This window comes from Pongo abelii, chromosome 6 (assembly GCF_028885655.2).
Source record: "Pongo abelii isolate AG06213 chromosome 6, NHGRI_mPonAbe1-v2.0_pri, whole genome shotgun sequence".
Lineage (NCBI taxonomy): Eukaryota > Metazoa > Chordata > Mammalia > Primates > Hominidae > Pongo > Pongo abelii.
The window spans coordinates 7364449-7369223 of NC_071991.2; the positions used below are offsets into that span (position 1 = coordinate 7364449).

The 4775-nt window shown below is 44.3% G+C and overlaps 1 pseudogene; it reads left to right on the forward strand.

Moving 5' to 3' along the window:
• Positions 1-1857: 1857 nt before the first annotated feature.
• On the forward strand, positions 1858-3650 carry LOC129060552 (uncharacterized; annotated as a pseudogene).
• Positions 3651-4775: the final 1125 nt, after the last annotated feature.

Sequence of the window (4775 nt, forward strand, 5' to 3'; positions counted from 1 at the left end):
CACTTAACATACAGACCCTGCAGTCTCATCCATTTTTTCTGCAGTGGAGAGGATTTTATTCCTCTTGAGGCTGAAGAATACTTCATTGTGTGTGCATACCACAGTTTCTTCATTGAAACAAATTTCTAAAAAACAAATATTTTTAAGATGTCTCGGAATGTGAAACTTTAGGGATACTGTGCCCATTTTATTCTTTTCGATTTCTCATTTTATGTCTAAATAAGTGTACAACAAAGCAACAATCAATGTGTGTAGAAATCTATAACTTCAAGAAATGTACAATGAAAATGCTAAGTGGTGGCTGGGTGCCGTCGCTCACGCCTGTAATCCCGGCACTTTGGGAGGCCGAAGCGGGCGGATCACCTGAGGTCGGGAGTTGAAGACCAGCGTGACCAATATGGAGAAACAATGTCTCTACTAAAAATACAAAAAAAAAAAAAAAAAAATTTAACGGGGCATGGTAGCACATGCCTGTAATCCCAGCTACTCGGAAGGCTGAGACAGAAGAATTGCTTGAATACGGGAGGCAGAGGTTGCAGTGAGCCGAGATCGTGCCATTGCACTCCAGCCTGGGCAACTAGAGTGAAATTCTGTCTCAAAAAAAAAAAGAAAGAAAAAGAAAAGAAGAAAAAAAAAATCTTACTTCCATAATCGCAGGGGGTGTTCACCCCGATGATACCGTTTTCTAATATCCAGGGAAGGAGGGTATGATATTACTCCCAATATCGCAGGGGTTGTACACATTTTTGTGATACTGTGTCTAATATCCAAGCAAACAGAGGATGACATTGGTTTCAATATCGCACAGGGTGGACTACCCCCCGGATACAGTTCTGAATATCCCAACGGGGAGAGGATGATATTACCCCCCATATCGGAGGAAATGCACACCACCCTGGGATTTAACTCCTGATATCCAGAAAGGAAAAGTATGATATGACTCCCAACACGGGAGGAAATGTACACCCGCCCTGTGATAATTTTGCCAATATCCGGGGGACAGAGGATCATGTTACTTCCAATATCGCAGGGTGCGTACACCCCCTCTGTGATCTTGTTGCTAACATCCAGGTTTGGGGAGGACGACATTACTCCCAATATCACAGGGGGAGTACACCCCCCATGACCTTGTTCGTAATTTCCTGAGTGGAGAGGATGATACTACTCCCAATATGGCAGGGGTGTACACCCCACCGTGATGGATTTCTAAATACTCAGGGCGGGATAGGATAATATTACTCCCAATATCGCAGAAGGTGTACATCTCTGCTGTGATATTTTTCATAGTATCCAGGGAAAAAGAGGATGATACTTTCCAAATAGCCGGGGTTTTCCACGACGCCCGCGCCGTGATGTTGTTCCTAATATGCAGGTGGGCAAAGAATCATATGACTGCGAATATCGCAGGTGGTGTACAGGCCCCTTGTAACGTTGTTCCCAATATCCAGGGAAGGAGGGACCGATATTACTACCAATATCACACCAGCTGTACAACCCACTGTGATTTCTTTTCTAAAACCCGTGGCACAGAGGATGATAGTACTTTCAATATCGCACAGGTGTACACACTTCACCCCGTGATATTGTTCCTAATAGCCAGAGGGCGAGTATAGGGAAAAGAAAGAGAGATCAGACTGTCACTGTGTCTATGTAGAAAGGGAAGACATAAGAGACTCCATTTTGAAAAAGACCTGTACTTTAAACAATTGCTTTGCTGAGATGTTGTTAATTTGTAGCTTTGCCCCAGCCACTTTCACCCAGCCACTTCGACCCAAGTTGGAGCTCACAAAAACATGTGTTGTATAAAATCCAGGTTTAAGGGATCTAGGGCTGTGCAGGACGTGCCTTGCTAACAAAATGTTTACAGGCAGTATACTTGGTAAAAGTCATCACCATTCTCTAGTCTCAATAAACCAGGGGAACAATGCACTGTGGAAAGCTGCAGGGGCCTCTGCCCTTGAAAGCGGGGTATTGTCCAAGGTTTCTCCCCATATGATAGTCTGAAATATTTCCTCATGGGATGAGAAAGACCTGACTGTCCCCCAGCCTGACACCCGTAAAGGGTCTGTGCTGAGGTGGATTAGTGAAAGAGGAAAGTCTCTTGCAGCTGAGATGGAGGAAGGCCACTGTCTCCTGCTTGCCCCTGGGAACTGAATGTCTCGGTGTAAAACCCGACTGTACATTTGTTCAACTCTGACATAGGAGAAAAGCTGCCCTGTGGCGGGAGGCGAGACATGTTGGCAGTAATTCTGCCTTGTTATTCTTTACTGCGCTGAGATGTTCAGGTGGAGAGAAACATAAATCTGGCCTACGTGCACGTCCAGGCATAGTACCTTCCCTTGAACTTAATCATGATATAGATTCTTTTGCTCCCATGTTTTTTGCTGATCTTCTCTTTATTATCACCCTGCTCTCCTACTACATTCCTTTTTGCAGAAATAATGAAAATAATAATCAATAAAAACTGAGGGAACTCAGAGGCCGGTGCCGGTGCAGGTCCTTGGTGTGCTGAGTGCCAGTCCCCTAGACCCACTGTTGTTTCTTTCTACTTTGTCTCTGTGTCTTAATTCTTTTCTCCGTCTCTCATGCCACCCGACTAGAAATACCCACAGGTGTGGAGGGGCAGGCCACCCCTTCTTCTGCCACCCAACGCAGGTGCCTTTCTCTAGGGTGAAGGTACGCTAACAATGTGAACGTTGAGGACAGCCGACGAGAGATTCCCGAGTGCATCCAGTCAGCCTTGCGGTAAGCTTGTGCCCTTGGAGGAATCCAGGGTAACAATGGGGCAAATTGAAAGTAAATATGCCTCTTATCTCAGCTTCATTAAAATTCTCTTAAGAAGACGGGGAGTTAAAGCTTCTACAGAAAATCTAGTCACGCTATCTCAAACAATAGAACAAGTCTGCCCATGGTTTCCAGAATAGGGAACTTTAGATTTAAAAGATTGGGAAGAAATTGGCAAAGAACTAAAACAAGCAACTAGGGAAGGTCAAATCATCCCACTTACAGTATGGAATGATTGGGCCATTACTAAAGCAACTTTAGAACCATTTCAAAGAGAAGAAGACAGCATTTCAGTCTTTGATGCCCCTGAAAGCTGAGTAATAGATTGTGAAGAAGAGGCAGGAACAGAGTTAAAAAAGGAATGGAAAGTTCACGTTGTAAAAATGCAGTAGAGCCTGGAATGGCTCGGTCAACCCAAAATGTTGACTATAATCAATTACAGGAGGTAATATATCCTGAATCATCAAAACTGGGGGAAGGAGGTCCAGAATTATTTGGGCCATCAGAGTTTAAACCACGATGGCCACCAACTCCTTCTCCTGCGGTTCAGATGGCTGTGACATCACAATCTCAAAAGCCAATCCAGGCACAGTATCCGCAATAGCAGCCAGTAGAAAATAAAACCCAACCATCGGTAGTTTGTCAACACCAGCCGCCAGCCGAATGTCAGTATCCGCCATCTCCAGAGGTTCCGTATGGATCTCAGGCTGTGCGTCCTGTGCCAAATAGCAAGGCACTATAGCAACAACCCAGGGCGATGGCGTTTGATCCTACATTACCACCTAGTGGACAAGATAGTGCACTGCATGGGACCGTTGCTACAGCCGGAAAACGGGGAGATCTTGAGGCATGGCAGTATCCGGTAATGTTACAACCGATGCCGGTCGGGAAAGGGAGTCAAGCAGGAGCGTCTGTCCGAACTGAGGCTAGATATGAATCTTTCACCATGAAAATGTTAAAAGATATGAAAGAAGCAGAAAGAAAATGTTAAAAGATACGAAAGAACCACGTCTCCTTATATGAGAACATTATTAGATTCCATTGCTCGTGGAAATAGACTTATTCCTTATGATTGGGAAATTTTGGCTAAATCTTCCCTTTCACCCTCTCAGTATCTACAGTTTAAAACCTGGTGGATTGATGGGGTACAAGAACAGGTACATAAAAATCATGCTATTAACCCTGTTGTTTATATAGATGCAGACCAATTGCTAGGAACAGGTCCAAATTGGGGCACTATTAACCAACAATCAGTAATGGAAAATGAAGCTATTGAACAACTAAGGGCTATTTGCCTCAGGGCCTGGGAAAAGATTCAGGACCCAGGAATCTCCTGCCCTTCTTTTAGTTCAATCAGACAAAGCTCTAAGGAGCCATATCCAGACTTTGTGGCAAGGTTGCAAGATGCAGCTCCAAAATCCATTGCAGTTAATAACGTCCGAAAAGTTATTGTAGAAATAATGGCTTCTCAAAATGCAAATCCAGAATGTCAATCGGCCATAAAGCCATTAAGAGGAAAGGTTTCAGCAGGAGTTGATGTAATTACAGAATAGGTGAAGGCCTGTGATGGGATTGGAGGAGCTATGCATAAAGCAATGCTATTGGCTCAAGCAATTACAGGGGCTGCTTTAGGAGGACAAGTTGAAACATTTGGGGGAAAATGTTATGATTGTGGTCAAATCGGTCATCTAAAAAAGAATTGCCCAGGCTTAAATAAACAGAGCAATAAAAAGGAGCCTCCTGGCCTGTGTCCAAGATGTGGAAAAGGAAATCATTGGGCTAAGGAATGTCGTTCTACATTTGATAAAAATGGACAACCATTGTCAGGAAAAAGGAACAGGGGCCAGTCCCAGGCCCTGCAAAAAAGTGGGGCATTCCTGATTCAGCCATTTTTTCTTGAGGGTTTTCAGGGACAACAACCCCCACAGTAAATACCACCATTTCAGGAAATCGGCCAATTACAACAATACAACAGTTCTCCCCCGCCACAG